The 19,517-nt window shown below is 38.2% G+C and overlaps 1 protein-coding gene across 2 annotated transcripts in view; it reads right to left on the reverse strand.

Moving 5' to 3' along the window:
* The window catches only part of otud7b (OTU deubiquitinase 7B), a 73,821-nt gene extending 57,932 nt beyond the window's left edge, over window positions 1–15,889 (reverse strand). The window contains exon 1 of one of the 2 annotated variants that reach the window (XM_028470981.1): window positions 15,703–15,889. The gene's annotated coding sequence lies outside the window, so the exon portion shown is untranslated. Of the gene's footprint in view, window positions 1–15,472; window positions 15,534–15,702 lie in introns of those variants that run through there. The other variant, XM_028470982.1, reaches the window with a different exon arrangement.
* Window positions 15,890–19,517: the final 3,628 nt, after the last annotated feature.

Below are 19,517 nucleotides of genomic sequence, written 5' to 3' on the forward strand. Positions count from 1 at the left end.
TGTGTGTCTTTTAGGCATGCAACAATTCCCAACAAAAAGATAGTCATCAACATCCCCCGCCAGATTGGTTCTCATTATAACTCACAACCTTTTCCAAAACGTCATAAATCTAAGAACTTAGATGTATACATAATAAGGTCTCCAAGAGTATGTTGACATCCGCTCATAGAATATCAATGTGAAATTGTGTGTGTGTGTGTGTGTGTGTGTGTGTGTGTGTGTGTGTGTGTGTGTGTGTGTGTGTGTGTGCGTGTGTGTGTGTGTGTGTTCTTTCACCAAATGTAAACATGTGGGCTTTGGTGGTTCACAATATCACATTTTGCCTTTTTCCTATTGACATTTTGAACATCTGTACCAAAAATTGAGCCAATATAACATAGGGTTGGGTGGTATATTGAGATTCAAGATATACCAAGTTTTCTATTTTGGCGATATAGATATTACAATATCACCTATATCAATATATATACATTTGATAGTTTATTATCTATTAAAATACTCGTTCTAATTTTGGATGTTGTTTTGTGTATTTTTTGGTATGTATGTTCCCCTTGTGTATTGTTCTTTTTTTTATTTTGTTCTTTTACATATTTCTGCTGTCCCATTGTGCATTTTTTCCTCTTTTTGTGTCCTTTTGTGTTCTTTTGCGTATTTCTCCGTTTGTAAGTTTTTGTAGGTTTTCGTTGTGTATTTTTGTTGTTCTTTTTTGTATTTTTGGGTATTTCTCTGTTAATTAGTGTTTTTTGTAGTCATTTTGTGGATTTTTTGCTGTCATTTTGCGCATTTACTTTTGGGGACTGCTAGTGGCCTCTGTTTGTGATACACACACAAGTAGTTGTGTTTTTTTTTACCAATCTTAACAGACTGTGATGTTATATCAGCCTGTGTGGCATTTTGCATCAGCAAATTTAACCCAGAATTGTCTTTCTGGGAAAACTTTAATGGAATTAAAATTATGAAGATTTATATTGTATATTGTCATTTTGAGAAAAAATATTGAGATATGAATTTTGGTCCTTATCGCCAGCCCCAATGTAACGTCAGTGAGGGTGGCACACTTTTTCGCAATTTTTATTTCACAGATATCAGAAACTTAAACAATATAAAAGTAAGTATGTTTTTAATAGTTTCAACCTGTATTTATATTAAATGAGTAAGAACATTAGAACAGGTCAAACACTATTCCTGAAAATAGTAAAAACATCAATATTGTAAAAAAAAATGTCTCTCCCCTCAATGTGCAGCAATTGACTCTATTTTTGCTCCAAATGCTAAAGTTACAATGTCAATTGGAACAAGGCAAAATTTGATGAAAAGTAATTATGTGAACCACCCTAATGTGTACGTTGACAACGAGAAGTCGTGTGGGTTTTGTGACGAGAATGCTGTAACCAGAGGGGTATTCCATAAAGGAGGGTCAAACTCTGAGTCTATCCATAAACTCTGGGTCAACATAGCCAGCGATGGGAAACTCTGGGTGTCGGATTCCATTACAGCTGGTATGAAGTGGGTCAATCAACCCTGAGTATGTAAACCTTGGGTTACTGACGTGCACGCGTGCGATAAAAAGCCATCATCAATGGATCAAAGATGAGTCGAGCTGCCATGGCAACCACCCGGAAAATAGTGATTTATTCACCGTAATGGGTGAAATAAGCCGGTGTTTGAGGAATATGAGCCTGTTCTAAAGGTGTGTTCAGTCTTCAGTGACTATAGTGGCTGAAATCACCTGTAATTAGTCACACTTTTTGATCGCTTCATCACTTTATTGCTTCAGTGATGTGACGAGCGGTGAATAATATGAATAAAATGTGTCTAAGGAGACGTGTCAGCAGCATAGGATGGCTACATAGAGAGCTCTCCTGTTACACTGGATATTAAGACAGTAAATGCCGCTTGATATCTAATGTAATATTGTCACCAGGGTCATCTCGACGTCCTAAAAAATGTCATAAAAAAAACACTGAAGCGGGACGTGAACCCACAACCCACCGCTTCCAAGAGCAGCATCACAACTCACTGCACCATCATATGTACCTTCAAAGAGCCGTGATCTACAGATTTAACTGTATAACAATATAAAACAACAATCGAGCCTTAAACGTGGATTCATTTAAATGATCATCTCCTCCTTTATATTATCCACAGGTTTTTATTCAGAGAACTTTACTACAGACGTCAGTAAATGTTTTAATGCAGATCAACCTCTCAGTGACTTTCACTTAATGATCTACATCTATAATGTTAGAAAGAAAACTACCGTTTGCACACAAAACAAAAAAAAAAACCGTAAAGCAACACAACATTATTAATGATGTGAACACGTCTGTGGTGTGTGATGTTACTAATGTGTTTCAGAGAAAAGTGTAAACGTTCATTAAAGTGTTCTGAAACGGTGTTCAGGTGGGCGGAGCCAGGTAGAAACCCAGGGTTTCTTTGATAAAACCTGCCAGTGACCAGGTTTAGTTTACGGACAATGTTGCCATGGTAACATACTCAGAGAAGAACATACCTCGCGTTTAGGAATGAGATACTCAGAGTTTCCCTTATTTGAGCCTGAACATACTCAGAGTTTGAACATAACACGCTTTATGGAATACCCCTCTGGTAGTTTAGGATGAAGAGTGAACCCAAACATCAAGACAGAGTGCACAAGTTAATCCCCATTTATGTAGGACCTCAGATTTTGCAAAAAAAATAAAAGAAACGGAAATGCAGAATTCATTTCCTGAAATGCAAATAACCATATTGCAATTAGAATTATTTATAATTATTACTTAAAACAAAATGTAGTCTAATGTTAGCGTTAGCAAGTGTAGCAAAAACAGATGGATGGCCAATCTCATTACAACAGTTAATTAACTCCATTAACTCTATTAAGCATGTTTGGCACAATTTCAGGGAATTTACCAGCCTGTAATGAACTCTGATTAGGGAAAAACTGTGAAACGAAAATGTGTAAACTGACGCCAAAATGGGTCAAAAAAGACAATAGAAGGCGCTATACACACAGCTAATAAAAAACATGTTTAATGTGACTTTCTTCTTCATCTTTTGTAGTACAACAAAAAAAAGTTTTTAGAGAATGATTGGAGCTTCTTTTTTGTTTTTTCTACCTCCTGCTTTACTGTGTGTTACACAGCACAACACCACAAACTAAGTGACACTGTTGGGCTTTGACATCTGATTCTGCTCATAAATAACTTGCACAAAATGTTCCTCTGTTCTAATTGGATATCTGTTATCAATGATAATGTTTGGGAACCAACACACATAAGGCCAAACACATACAGGTAAAGCATGCCAGTATTTGCTTTTTCATTTAAAAAAACATCATGTTCCTCTAACACAAACCGGCTAGAGTCATGAGCTGCTTAAGGACACCCTGCTGCTGCTATGTGCTAAGCTAACCCCAATATGTGGGACTGGTATCTCCATCTCAAAAGAAGCAGCAGCACACTTAATGTCAACAATACATGTGAATGTATGAAAAGTCCAAATTTGCACCAATCAGCCTTTTTATTATCACTGTGACATAATATGATGATGATGATGTCACTCCATATTTAGGGTTCAGTATCCTCTGTGACAAAAAAACTGATTTAACTTATTTTTACTTTATTTTTTAAACAAATTAAAGTTGAAATTGCAATCCGATATCGAGCATAGCATCAGTGGGCAACTTCAATCACAGCTGGGGCCACAAAAATGTGTTTGTTTGATCGAAGGGCCACACGATCAACATTCATGTCAGCATTTCGAATAATGACCAATCTGAACTTTAGCACAGGAAACATTCTGTGTATGTTTGTTGTTTTCTTGCATGTTATGAGGCTTTTTGTGCATTTCTGTTGTCGTTTATTTGTGTATTTCCTTTAAGTCATTGTGTATTTGTGTTGTCGTTTGGTGTTTTTGGAGTAATTTCTGATGTTGTTTTGATTGTTTGCTAGTATTGTGGGTTTGTGGAGTCATTTTTTGTGTGTTTTTTTTTTTTTTAATCTTTTGTGTACTTTTGTTGTCATTTTCTGTAATTTTGTATATTTGTTTGAGTAATTTTGTGTATTACTGTTGTTGTTTTGTTCATTATTTAAATAGTTTTGTGTGTTTTGGAGATTTTTCTGTGTTTTCCTTGTCTTTTCTTGCTTTTGTTTTGTGTATTTTTAATTTTGTAAGTTCACTTTGGGGGCCACATGAAATTAGACCGAGGGCCGCCAGACGCATTTTTTCTGGAGTATAGCCTCACATGCAGGTTTTGGAAAATTATCACGCAATTGGTTTTCGTAAAGAAATGCTTAGAGATCAAAATGTCAATTCTCGCACAAAATATGACGTTATACATTGTCGGACTTCACCTCCTTAAATGGAAATATCTATTATACACACTAAACCAGAGGTCTCATTCTCGCGGCCCGCGATAATTTGTGGCCCGCAGGACAATGTGAAAATGTAATGTTAATGTGGCCTGTGTGTTTTATACTGTATTGTAATGACATGACTTGAGCGTTATCAGAAGTTTATCGGCCTTTAATGGAAGTCGTTAAAACATTATGTACCCCTCATTCTCCGCTTACGCCCGCCCTTCCCTGGCCTCCCAGCCAATCAACACGCAGAACACATGCAAACAAAGACGAATATTGGCAGAGAAAGCTGCACGTAACGATGCTTCAAATGCATGAGAAACCACAACACCTGTTAAACATTGATTAAACTAGTTAAATAGAACCCAGTCTGTTACAATATGAATGGCACTTTACAGCATTGTGCATTGACGATGTCACCAAGGGAAGCACACCTCCAATGGAACCACCCACCCAGCCAGCTTCCGAGGCTGGGGGCTCATAGGGAACCTACCCGCCTTGGTTATAGTCAATGAAACATCAGTGTTGGCTAGAACGTACAGCTGATTCCATGGGGTTATTATAGAAAATAAAAGCCAGTAAATAACGTCTCTATGGTTGCATCCCATGGTTTATATCGGCTATAATCGGTTAATGTCCCACTGTCCCGAAGGATAGTAAACACTCCACTGGCGATCGCCTTTTTTCCGCTTTCTATCTTGGTACTTTCTACCATCTACAAATGTAATGATGTTCATGTCATCACGAAATACATGAAGGGCAGTTCATGTTCAGAAAAACCCATTGAAATTAAAGAATTGTTAGTAACGACATTTATGAAGATTTAATTTTTTTTCACCAAAGTTGTTTATGCAATACTTGAAATTAAAGCTAGGGTAGGCAATTTTCTCCAGATACACTTTTTAAGTTTTGGGTTGAAATTGTCTTTATGCTCTGACAGAAATTAAGATCTTATGTGCTCTGAAAAAGGAACGAAGAAAATGTGTTATCTGTAGCAGCTGTAAACCTGTAATAACTTCAATCAATAGAAAAAAAAATCACGTATCCCCGTTTCCCTGCTCGTTCTCGATCCCTCGCATGTACAAGCTCACACTGAAAGCTCGTCACCGCTGACAGAGTTAAAACAGTGTTTTTGGTAAAGTCTAGTGTTTACTTACTGCAGAATGAGACATGAGACAACGTTTCTACACAATACAAACGATGAGCTGAGCTCCGCTTCTGCAGCAGCTGTGCGCATGCATGTGAGTGAGACGGAGCACAGAGGGGAGCGGGGTAAAGGCGGAGTCGTCAGGGAGGCTACATTCAAAATCATGCTAGCTTTCAAAAATTGCCTACCCTACCTTTAAAGAACTGTTAGTAATGACGTTTATGAAGATTTTATTTTTGGTAACACTTAGGGAACATCTATTAACCATTAGTTAGTTGCTTATTAGCATTAGTAACATATTGGCTCTTAATTAGCAATATTAAGTACTTATTCATGCCTTATTATACACTTAATGGCAGTCTCACAGTCCAAAGAGGGTTAGGGTTAGGATTAGGGTTTGGGTTAACCTTAACCCTAACCCTAACCCTAGCATGTTAAGATTGTAATTCCTATACAACTTCCTTACTTAATACTAATACGTAATAATTCTGAGGTTATTGAGGGAAAACTCTTAGTTAATGGCTTAATGGTTGTATATTAAGGCCATGCAGAACAAGGCATTAATAAATCCTTAATAATGACTAATTAAGAGTCAATATGTTACAAATATGCATGCTAATAAGCAACTAATTAATGGTTAATAGGTGTTCCCTAAATTAAGTGTTACCTTATTTTTTTTACCAGAGTTTTTTTGTGGAATACCTGATGCGGCCCAGCCTCACCCAGACTCTGCCTACTGTGGCCCCCAGGTAATTTGAGTTTGAGACCCCTGCACTAAACCCTCGCCAACATATTTTGTTATGTTTCACAATCTATCTTGTAGCAACTTTAGCAAAAGGACAGACGTCAAATCTTGAGAGATTTTAGTGCAAATACAGCTAAATAATATGAAATTGATGAGTCACTCCTTAATCCTTGGTGACTCCTTAATCCTTCTGTCAAATTGCATTTCATTTAGTTAAAAAAATGTTTAACTGTATTACAACATACCATATATGTAGTATCTATTCTCTCATTAACATGCCTTCACTTTGAATTAAAAAAGCAAATTGAAATGTATTCTGTTTCTCAAATGGGGGTACAGGGGTACACGATGGCACTGAAGGGGGTACTTGAGAGAAAGTGGATTATAAACAAATTAAAGCATTAAAAACATGGGGTTTTATAATGTGTTTTTAAGTTCATAATAATGATAATGGAAATTATCATGATTAGAACATAAGGTCAAAATACAATACCGTCTATGTCCCGGGCGGAATATGACCAGACAAGATAAAAAGTGTAGAAATAAATATATTCAGGAGGAGGCCCTAAACACTGTTTCTCGGGGTGCACCGATTTTTTGGCCATCACTGGTCACCGATTTTTTAAAAACCTGACCTGCTGATACCGATTTTGGAGGATTCCGATTTTTTTTTTATTTTTATAACTGACAACACACACCTTGAATGTTCCAATCTTATATCTATTGTAAAACATTGAACAAAACAAATGTATTGTTTTAACTGCACATGGGGTAGTATATGAATTAAAAGTTTAGAACATTGCTGTCCAAAATACTAAACTACATCACTTCCTTTAGTCTTATAAACATGACCAAAAGGTTCCACTTCAGACCTTTTTGGAGCTCTTTGCCAAAAATAAAGTGCACAGCAGTATTTAGTTTTACAAATAAAGAAAATCACAGAGTTTGGAGTAAATAATATAATCAACAGGTAATGACAGAATGAACATGACAAAAGTTAGTTGTTTTCAGTCTTATTGGGGCTCTATTCTCCCATGTGCGTAAGTCCAAAAAAACCGTGCAGCAGCGCTGTTTTTGGCTGCTCGCTATTCTCCCTCTGTACTTAAGTCAGTCGCTGCGCACCTTCATCCCAGTTACGCACTGTGGGCTGAGCATCCCTGAAATGTGGGTGTTCCCATTCAAATCTGTCTTCATGCACATTCTCCGGTGTGCGTAAGTCCTTTTCCTCTTATGCGCTTCAAACCCTGGAATAAGTGCAGCGCCCCCATAAAGTGAAACATTATATTGCACTAGAAATATGGATCTAGTTACATTTGAAGCCACACAGACTCGTGACAGATGCAGACTTCTGTCCACGTTGGTCACAGTGATTCATCTATTTTCATACTGTCCAATGTAAAGTCACAGTTTGATCCACTACAGAGTGAAACAAGTTGTCATATGCAGATGAGGATGGACCACACATATTTCAATAAGGCTCAGCTCAGGTTGCTTTAAACAATTGATATTTAAAACTGTATATTATGGAAACCAATGGTTGTGTTTCACTGTAAACATTACGCTCTGTGGACATGTTATTTCCTCATATCTCCAGCATCTAACTCTGTCACGCTTTACAGCGATGATGATGAAGATGATGATGATCAAGGATAGAGATTTTAACTGTGACTCAGTCAGAATGCGGCCGATCCTCAGTCACACTGCAATAATCTAATTAAATTAACCTGTTATATTGTTTATCAATGAAGGCGTTTCAAATTAAAAGTGAACTTTATCATTTTCACGGATTTCAATGACATTTACTTTTTTTTTTGTTTGCACATGCTGTCAAAGGTCAACGCTACAAGAAGTGCGATCTTTTTTAGACCACATTGCATTTTTTTTTTTTTCGTTATTGCATTTAAATAAATTGCATTATTTTATTGCATAATTGTGACCATCACCAGCCCTCCCTAAGGAAGGGTAAGAAACACGATAGGGCAGTGTTACACCTAGGTGAGGGGGTGGGGGGGAGGTGGAGGGGGAAGAGAGCAGGGAGGAGCGATTCAAGGTAGAGAAATGGAAGGGTGGGGAAGAGTTAGACTTAACTATAATGGTGGTGGTAATACCTGAAACAGGTGTTTGGGATAAACGTGTCTAAAGTTAAGCCCACTACAAGTTTTATCCCACAGTCCAAGGCATGCCAGTGCATCATAGACCAATGTACAGTATGTGCAAGATACTGCCACTGTAAACCCAAGCGCTGCCCTGGACTCGAGGATGCAGCCAGAATAGCAGAAAGAGTGGGGGCCAGGGAGCCAGGGCAACCCCCCCCCGGCCGAGCAGCCCCCCAGACACCAAGCCGAGAGGCAGCCATCGCCCCCCCACATACACACCCGAGAAAGCACCTAGAAGCCGAGGAGCCGGCGCACTCAGCCACCTCCTCCAACCCCTAACACCCCACCGACATCCACCCCACCACCCCTGCACCCAATCCCGCGAGGGGAGGGCCCAGAGAGCCCCCCGCCCGAGACCCGAGCAGAGGGGCCAGGGCCAAGGCCCACGCCCAGCAGACGGCCAGAGCCGCGATGAACGAGCAGCTGGCAGGCACCCGTCAGTGGGCCCAGAGCCAGCAGGGACCGGGCCCCAGGCCAGAAGGACCCGGAATAGAAGCAGCACCGGGAGCAGCATGCCCGAGGACAACAACCACACCCCCGGCCACCCTGGGCAACGAGGGGACGACGCACCGCCAGCCTCCAGGCACACCGGCCCAGCCCCCCAAAGCGCCCCAGGTCACCCTTTTTGGACACCGCGAGCACGATGCGCCTCAGTTATTGCTAAGGTCCCCCCGCCTCCCCACCCACCCCCAAGGGCCCAGCCAGACCACCACACCGGCATGCGGCGCGCGCAAACCAGAGGTGGTACTTTGGGTACCGCCCAAGCAGGGGCCACCCCACGCCGCACCCACTGGTATGCAGGAGCGCGGCCCGCACCACCCACCCCGGAAGACCCCCGCCAGGACCGGCCAAGCCAGCCGGCCAAGCCCGCCGGTCCCCAAGAGCAACCCCCTGGGACCGGGAACCCCCAAGGGCGTGACCCCGGACGAAGCCCCCCTCAGAGCAGAAGACTTTAAGACCTTTGTGGAGGTAGAAAAAAACAGTTTCATATGCAAGGCACATAAAGGAAATCGGCACTGATTGATTGGCCGGCCAATCTGTGCATCCTCAGTTTTGTAACCCATAATCACCATCCAATGTAAATGGTACGCTTCATAATTAGTGTGTGGGGGGCGTGTCCATAACTGTCCCAATATTACTGCAGATCCCACATAATTTGAAAAGCGCGTATTGGAGGATAGAGATGGGCTATATTGACTAAAAAAATTATCCCGATAATTTCTGGTATTGTCACGATAACAATAAAAATTAAGGTAATAAATAAAAAAAAATAAAAATAAAAAAACATTCACAACTTAGTGTAAACAGGTTCCTTACAAACACAAATGAATGTTAATGCATCAACACTAGACACATTAAAAAAAGGCTACAATAGCTGCTGACTCAGAGTTCTTGAGCTGATATTTTATGGAATTTATTTGTGCATGTGGATTACTTTTTATTATTTATTTTCTAAAAAAATAAATAAATAACTCCAATAGTGTTTTCTACTGCTGATGAATCTTGTTTATTTCATATTTGATAATGAGTTACATAGAGTTTTGATTGATAAATATCTCTGATTTCCTATAGAGAGGTTAGCATTAGCTATGTGTGTCGGTGGGTTAGCTTTAGTTGAGTTTCCAGTTCATAACTGTTGCTACATGTTCATCTCTGTCCCCGTGTTTGTGGAACTTTGAGTGGATCTGACGGAGGAACTTGAATCAGTTCCCTTTGTTGAATGGTTATCTGGTCTTAACCAAGTAGCGGTCCATGATGTATCGCAGCACAGCAGCTTCAGGTAGCAGAGACGAGCGCCTCACACACACAGACGGCGGTGTGTGTAGGGGGCGGTGGCAGTTCACACCATGGAGGCCCCGCGGCAGAGCTTCCATAAACGGCGTTCTGCTCCAGAGCATATTTAGTTTTTGACAACAAACAGGGGTAGTTTTGGCCCATGGAAATCGTTTTTTTTTTTTTAGGATTTTTGGCTAAATTGAGGTACAAATGGCCCGTGGCCCTCGCTAATTTCTGACATGGGAATTTATCATTTATATCGTGGGATGACATATTCTTACCGGTGAGAATGTTTTGACGATAAATGATAAACAATAAAATATCGCACATTCCTAGTGGAGGATCTATACTAAAAATGTAGGGCTGGGATAAATTATTATTTTTTAAACGATTAATCTGACGTTTCATTTTTCACTGCCTCGCACTTTTGAAACGCAGCGAAGCCTCCGCGGCAGCGGTGTGCACCACCGCAGCTTCGGCCCCTCAACCCTCACACACCCACAGGCTACGTCACGGTTACCTGAAGCTGCGATACATCATGGGCCGCAATTTGGTTAAAACCAGATAACCATCCAACAAAGTGAACCAGTCCAAGCTCCTCCGTCAGATGCACCCAAAGTTCCACAAACACAGGGACAGAGATGAACCCGTAGCAACGATTATGAACTGGAAACTCTACTAAAGCTAACTATGCTAAGCTAACACACCGACACACAGACTGGTCTATTAACACAAGATTCATGTAACAGTAAAAACATTTATGGAGTTGTTTTTGCTTTTCATGTGCTTTTTTTTTTTAGAAAATAATTTCATTTTAAGTGAGGAAATAAATGAATTACTTACAATAACACTATTAAAGTGATCCACATGCACTAATATATTCCATAAAATATCAGCTCATGAGCTCTTTGAGTCAGCAGCTATTGTAGCCCTTTTTAAATATGTCTAGTGTTGATGTATTCACATTTATTTGTGTTTGTAAGGAACCTGTTTACACTGTAAGTTGGGAATTATTTTATTTATTTATAATTTTTTATTTATCGTGATGTTTATCGTTATCGTGATAAATACCAGAAATTATCGGGATAATTTTTTTTAGTCCATATCGCCCATCCCTAGTGGAAAAAGTGGTAAAAAGTCCCAGTGAGAACCTTGCCATCATAATATTCATCTTAACTTTGTCCGGTGATGTCCATTTTGTGAAATAAACACAAAGATCAATATTCAAGTTTCCTTCTCTGTATGAGAATAAACTGTATGTTTGAGGATATCTGCATCGTTTCCATGACAAGAAGGAAGTTGTTTCAACTGTGTAACATCAGTGCAGGAGCCCAGGGTCCCTCCTTCGATTTGTACTGAGCTTCTGTGTTACGCAGCAAACAAAAGGGTCAACAAAAAAAAAACTAATACAAGAGCTGAATAATTTAAGGCAAACTGTAACACAACGCTCTCTGTGATGGCAGTGATGCTGGAATGAAGGCAGCAACAGCTCCAGTCCAATTTCAAAAGAAGAACACAGCTCTGAATCCAATGACTGAGCAGCAGAATAATAACAATAATATTAAAACTGTCCCTATTAGGGGTGTAAATCACCAGCTTCATCACAATACGATATGATGTTGATGTGTTTGGATGACGATACGATGTTTGCCGATATCACAAAGTCGGTCACGATGCGATTTCGATTTGATTCGATTCACAAGCCTGCGATCGAATTGATGTGATATCATATGCCCATCTCCCACAATCATTTACATGTACATCAACTCCCAAAAAACATTAAGGATAAAGCACCCTGAGTTACTGATAATGCCCAAAAATAAGAAAAAATAATTTATTCTATTGTGTCAGTTTAATCACTGATCTGAACAGATTATATGAAAATAAAATGCCTGTGCATACATAAATATTGCAGGCATTACACACTGCCATCATAAAATCAAGTGCATCAAGTAACCATTGCAACACATTGAAAGCATTGTAATCACTGAAATAGTGCACAAATACACAAAAATATTGATTAAATACCCCCCAAAAATTAAATAAATCAATTTTAAAAATCGATTTTTTTAAATTAAAAAATCTTTTTAAAATCAGCACCCAAAAAAAAATATTGCAATATATCTTGAAATTATTTTTTTTTTTTCACACCCCTAATTATAACTGACAACTACTAACAACCCCAAATTGAGTATCTCAGAAAATTAGAATATTGTGGAGGAGTTTAACACTGAAGACACCTGGTGCCCTGCAAAGACCTCTAAATGGTCTCCAGTCTAGTTCTGTAGGCTACACAATGATGGGGAAAACTGCTGACATGACAGTTGTCCAAAAGACGACCATTGACACCCTGCACAAGGAGGGCAAGACATAAAAGGTCATCGCTAAAGAAGATGGCTGTTCACAGAGCTCTGTGTCCAAGCACATTAATAGAGAGGTGAAGGAAAAGATGTGGTAGAAAAAAGTATACAAACAATAGTGATAACCATGCCCTGGAGAGGATTGTGAAACTAAACCCATTCAAAATATGGGAGAGATTCACAAAGAGTGGACTGTAGCTGGAGTCAGTGCTTCAAGAACCACCACGTACAGATGTATGCAAGACATTGGTTTCAGCTGTCACTTTCCTTGTGAACAAGAGACAGCGTCAGAAGCGTCTCGCCTGGGCTAAAGACAAAAAGGACTGGACTGCTGCTGAGTGGTCCAAAGTTATGTTCTCTGATGAAAGTACATTTAGCATACGCGATACAAAGCTCACGATAACGATTATCTCACGATATGACAATACAGCGATTATCAATATATTGGTCAGAAATCAACCTACGATAATCAGGACAAAACAGTAGACTATCACCTTGAATGGACTATTTCTGTAATTAGTAGTGGAGAAGATAAAAAAAGCAACATAGCAGCTCCGGTGAATGTTTAAAGCAGCTGATTGACGCTGCTGCTGCTGCACACACACCCTGAAACAGTGTTTTTCTGACTCACAATCATAATAGCCTCTTAAATACTTAGCCATGTGTTTTACTGTAATGTGCAGTTTTTTGGCTGAAAACAATAACAAAAGTGTGTGTTGGATAGCAAAAGAAAATCACTTTGGTGATCAGCTGTTGTGTGGAGTCAGCATCTACATACACGCCTACTCATGAATATGCATAAGGCCCCAAAACAGCCTGTTTTTATGAGCGCTCAGAAAGTTACTTTTCAGTGGCTAAAACTCTGGAAAATAGGCGAGTTTGGGAAAATACCCCTCAAATACTATGTTGTTGGGGTTCTTAGAACAAATGGAGATGGGTGAAAAATAGCAAAATACTGGACCTTTAAGTGGACCGAATGAACCATTACAGCATACTTTAGTGCAGTGGTTCCCGACCTTTATTGGATCATGACCCCATTTTGAAAACAACAATTTCTGTCGACTCATTTTTTTTAACAATTACATGTTTGTTATACTGCACGTGCGTCAAACACCAAGACAATATCCAAGCAGTGATAGATATCAGTCCCAGCAGGATTTTCACTTGTAATTTCCTAGATTTTGTACCAATTTCTATTTAATTATATGGTTATAATATACTATATAATAATTTGAGAAAAATTGAAGGATTTTGTAAGAGTTTTTAGTTTTTTTTTAGCAGTTCAACATTAAAGTTGACTGCAATCATGCGCTATAAGCACCAGGAAAACCGTGAGCCCCTGCAAATATTGTTGAGTTTCATTTACACAATGATTCATGTTTTATTTTTTACTTTCTCCTTCAAGCCGAATTGGATGCTGCAAAGTGCCGGATTTGGACACCGGGCCATTAGTTTGATAAGTATGTTATTATTATTGTTATGTGTTGCATATTGTTTTAAACTGCATTCTATCATTATTATTAACCACATTTATATATAAAAAAATGAAAGTGAAGAATCCAGTTGTTTAAGATTTTAATTTGAAAATGAATCAAAAATGTATTTCTAATCAGTATTTTCTTTTGTCATTTACGAGACGTTTCAGGCGAGGACCCCATTTAAACTCCAAGTGACCCCACATTGGGTCCTGACCCCAAGTTTGAAAAACACTGCTTTTAGAGTGTGTGTGTGTGTGGGCGTCACTTCTGAGCCGGTGCGTTACATCACACAGACTCCTTAAATAAGAACAAACTAATCTGGATTGGGACTCTCTGCTCTGGTAAGGAAGGATGACAAGGAAACACACACACAAAAAAAAAAATCTAGGAACTAAGAGATTAAAGTGGTAATGAGAATATAGTCATAATATTTCAAGATTGTAATTTTTTAGAATAAAAATGAAATACAAACAGGGTCTTGTGTGTTTAGTTGTCACTCGTGCGTTACGGAGAATGTGGAACATTTAGTGAGATTATATTTATCTTTAGGTTTTATTTGCATTGACTTAAACAGGGAATTCTGAGCTCTAAACCATTACAAGCTTTTAAATATGTATGGCTTTATTCTCATTAAATTATGACTGTTTATTGTTGTTTTCTCAAAATATTATGACTTTAATTTCGAAATATTACGACTTAATTCTAATCAAATTATGACTTTATTCACATAAAATTGTGACTATGCTCAAAATATTACGACTTTAATATCATGATGCTCAGATTTATTTTTTATTTTAATGTGACCCTAGTACGCCGTTGTAGTAATATTATTAAATGTTAACCTTAAAACTTCCAAGGTAACAGGTCTTTGTATTCTACATTATAGTATTGTTGTGATGCACACAATATGTGATATGGCTCTGCTTATTTGCTCAGAAAACACATAAAAATCAAAAATACTTTAAATTTAGTTGGCTTTCATGAGCTTCTTTTACCTCAGGTGTAAATGTGAAAAAACTTCTTTGTTTCCATCCTAGAGTACTTTTATCATCACTGCTTTTCATTTCATCTTTAATTTCATTTCTGGAACAATTGAGACGAAGCGCTGCATTTCTTCTTATTTATAGTTAAATGATTTTATGTTTTGTTTTTAACTTTTTAGTATCGAACTTATATTTTCTCATGTCATGTATGTGACTGAATATTTAGCACATAAAAGATATTTTAGATGAACTTTTTCCAAACGTTTCGTCTCTTGTGTTGAAACAGGCTGCCTGACAATGTTTAGTATATAGAGTACGGCGTAAACAAAGTGTCAAATGTGAGATATTTAAATATTAAAATGGCTCTTTGTATGTACTGTTCAGAAGTCTGACCTCTTGTATTGAACACGTTGCTTTCCAATGTGATGTACACAAAGTGCCATGTAAACAAAGTCTGACTGACGCTTACATAAACGCACTGGAGTCGTTCAATCGGACGTCGCTTCATCGCTTCGTCAGCTGGTACAGCGCCTTTAAAAGCCAACTTTAGACGCCCTAAATATCAATAAAAGTCAAAGCAATGCGGTTAAACAGCGAACAGCCTGGATCGTGTCGCTTTAGTTAGCGACAAGCTACTTCAAGACAGGCTAATCAGCGGCTAACGTTAGCTCGTAGCTAGAGAATCCCTTCACTGCTCACCTCTAGCGGCCTCGTAGTGGTTGTTTTCATCCTCCCGTGCAGTTTACCGGCGAGTATCAGCTTGTAATCACCACGTATGTTTCCCAGAATGACGGTTCCCAACTTTTTAGTGTCTTCGTAGAGCAGAGCGGGACGGACGGACAATCCCAAAGCGGACCACAAAGTAATTTCTACACCACTTACCACAACGTCAAACCACCGCTTAGTCCCGCCCCCCACACACAACGGCAGCCTATCGGTGATGCGGTTTACGTACACAAAGCCCGCCCTAGAGTTAGGCAGCCAATGGAAGTTCTTGTTTGATTTGACACGGTGTGAATGACCGCCTGCACAAGAGAGAAAGCCAATCAGAGGGGCCATTTTAATTAAATGACTTGTAGAAGAGCCAATGACCATATTTGAGTTTGAGCTCCGTTACCGATTTAAATAACCACCAAATGACAACAAACGAGTACATTTATCAAATTAGGATTTAGAACAGAAATAGAATTCAAAATACCCCTGCATTTCACTTTTCTTTTAGAAGGTAATTAGGGGCTCGAGGTCCTGCATCGAGCGTGGCTCGAGCCAATTCAGCTCTTCATCATCACCCCTCCTCTTCATCACCAATCATCTTCTTGTGTGGGGTTTGCAGGTTCTCATTTCACACCCACAACTTAAAACTTTAACTGTTTGGTCATTTTTCAACCGATTTTCACCATTCAAACATTGAAATGTTTAAAAAATTCACCTCTTCGTCATCACCCATCCTCTTCAATACCAATTCTCCTTTAGCGTGGGGTTTGCAGGTTCTCATTTTACACCTAAAACTTGGAACTTTAACTGTTTGGCCATTTTTTAATGGATTTCCACCTTTCAAACCGGCAACAGCCCTCGGGCCCTTCCCACAATTTCCGCGGAAATTGTCTAGTTTACATTCTTTGACCACATGTGTCAAACTCAAGGCCAGGGGGCAAAATCCGGCCCTTTAGACCAGAGGGGTATTCCATAAAGGAGGGCTAACAAACTCTGAGTCTATCCATAAACTCTGGGTCAACATACCCCGCGATGGGAAACTCTGGGTATCGGATTCCATTACAGCTGGTATGAAGTGGGTCAATCAACCCTGAGTATGTAAACCTTGGGTTACTTACGTGCACGTGCGCGATAAAAAGCCATCATCAATGGATCAGAGAATACTCAAACTGCCATGACAACCAAATGGAAGATAGTGATTTATTCACCGTAATGGGTGAAATAAGCCGTTGTTTGATGAATATGAGCCTGTTCTAAAGGTGTGTTCAGTCCTCAGTGACTATAGTGGCTTAAATCACCCATAATTAGTTACACTTTTTGGTCATTTCATCACTTTATTGCTTCAGTGACGTGATGAGCGGTGAATAATATGAATAAAGTGTGTCTAAGGAGACGTGGCAGCAGCATAGGATGGCTACATAGAGAGCCCTCCTGTTACACTGGATATAAAGACAGTAAATGCCGCTTGATATCACATCATTTATATTGATTTTTAATGTAATATTGTCGCCAGAGTCATCTCAACGTCCTAAAAAATGTCATTAAAAAAACACTGAAGCGGGACGCAAACCCACAACCCATCGCTTTCAAGAGCAGTGTCACACTTCACTGCGCCATCATACCTTCAAAGATGTATGATCTACAGATTTAACTGTATAACAATATAAAACAACAATTGAGCCTAAAAGTGGATTTATTTAAATGATCATCTCCTCCTTTATATTATCCACAGGTTTTTATTCAGAGAACTTTACTACAGACGTCAGTAAATGTTTTAATGCAGATCAACCTCTCAGTGACTTTCACTTAATGATCTACATCTACAATGTTAGAAAGAAAACTACCGTTATCACAAAAAAAAAAATGTAAAGCAACACAACATTATTAATGATGTGAACACGTCTGTGGTGTGTGATGTTACTAATGTGTTTCAGAGAAAAGTTTTAACGTTCAATAAAGTGTTCAGAAATCGTGATCATGTGGGCGGAGCCAGGTAGAAACCCAGGGTTTCTTTGATAAAACCTGCCAGCGACCAGGTTTAGTTCACGGACAATGTTGCCATGGTAACATACTCAGAGAAGAACATACCTCACGTTTAGGACTGAGATACTCAGAGTTTCCCTCATTTGAGCCTGAACATACTCAGAGTTTGAACATAACATGCTTTATAAAATACCGCTCTGGGGTTCCTAACTAGTCTCACCCTGGGGACCCACTTTTTTATAATTTACCCAACCAAATTTAGTTTCAAAAAATAGCTGTTGAAAACACACATCGGAATCAGAATCAGAATCAACTTTATTGACCAAGTAATGTATTGAATACACACGAGGAATTTGTCTTGGTGAACTGTGCTCTCTCTGATAGTGTGAACATGAAATAATAACAATCAACTAGAATAAAGAAAAATAAATAAAAAAGAAGTATAACAAATATAAAGAGTAGTTAGACTAATATGTGCAAACTAAATAAAATAATAATAATAATAATAATAATAATAATAATAATAATAATAATAATAATAATAATAATAATAATAATGAAATGAAATAAAAATACAATAATAATAGTAAGATAATAGTGCAGTAGTGCATTGATGAGTAGTGCAGGTGAACATTTAAATCAAAATATTATGTCCATGAACATTCTCAGTGACAGGATGATCCAGGGTTGTTATATATTTTTTAAAACATAAATCTATATTTTTTTTCTGTGCAACATGCATTTCATGGCATGCCTGTCAAAAGAAAAGTTTTTTCCAAAATAAACAACCAACATGAGAGACATTAAGTATTTATTGATTTTAAATTCGGCCCACAGGAGACAGTTAAAAAGACCCAAAAACATAATTTATTGTCCAAATTACCAAATAATTAAGATGTAGATAAATCAGATAAGTAAATACACAAAGCCAATAAAACCACAGTATTTGGAGGATCACAATTTTCTTTTGCTTTTTTCACATGACTGCAGTCATTTTAAATTTCTAATTGTTCAAATTAGACACATTTTTTATTTTAAATAAAAATTGAAAACAAAATAAATTAAATTTTAAAGACAAAATCCTGCAGGGACCGATATCTGTCACTCATTGCCTGGATATTGCCGGCGCTTTACATACTTTATGTATTATTTATACGTTGTGTAAAGCAGTGGTTCTCAAAGTTTTTTGGCCCAAGACCCCCTTTGTCTGACTACAATAGTTTGCTCTGCACACTATGAAAAAACAACTATAGATCATAATGATTAACACACATTTTAAAGAATCTAATTTTGTAAATAAGTAGAATGAAACAGTATTGAGTGGCTCCTGAATAGATTTATTTCTATAGTTTTTATTATTTATTGTCATCTCCCTCCTGATGTGGGACCAAACATGTTCTCAAGATAATTTCTATCATAATTTTATTTTTTTGGTGTCATTTTGTTGTTTGTCTCTTCTTGTTATTATTCAGTATATATTCTCTTATGTGTGTTGTTGGTATTATTTCAATTATTCTCTCTCAGTTTTAGTGTTTTTAGCATCATTTGGTAGTTTCTAAAGTCATTTTGTAAGTTGATCTTTAATTTTTGTGTATTTTGTAGTGATCTTGAGATTTTTGCTCTCATTTAGCGTGTCTTTGTTGTCATTTTGTGTGTTGCTGTTAATAGTAATAATTTTTCTCCATTAATGTGTGTGTCTTTGGTGTCATTTTGTGTATTTTGTTGTTGATTGTTTGTTTTGTTTTTTATTATTCAGTATATTTTTCTCTTATTTTGTGTGCTTTTGTTGTTGTTTTGTGAGTTGCTGTTAATATTTA

This window comes from Gouania willdenowi, chromosome 16 (genome assembly GCF_900634775.1).
Source record: "Gouania willdenowi chromosome 16, fGouWil2.1, whole genome shotgun sequence".
Classification (NCBI taxonomy): Eukaryota; Metazoa; Chordata; class Actinopteri; order Blenniiformes; family Gobiesocidae; genus Gouania; species Gouania willdenowi.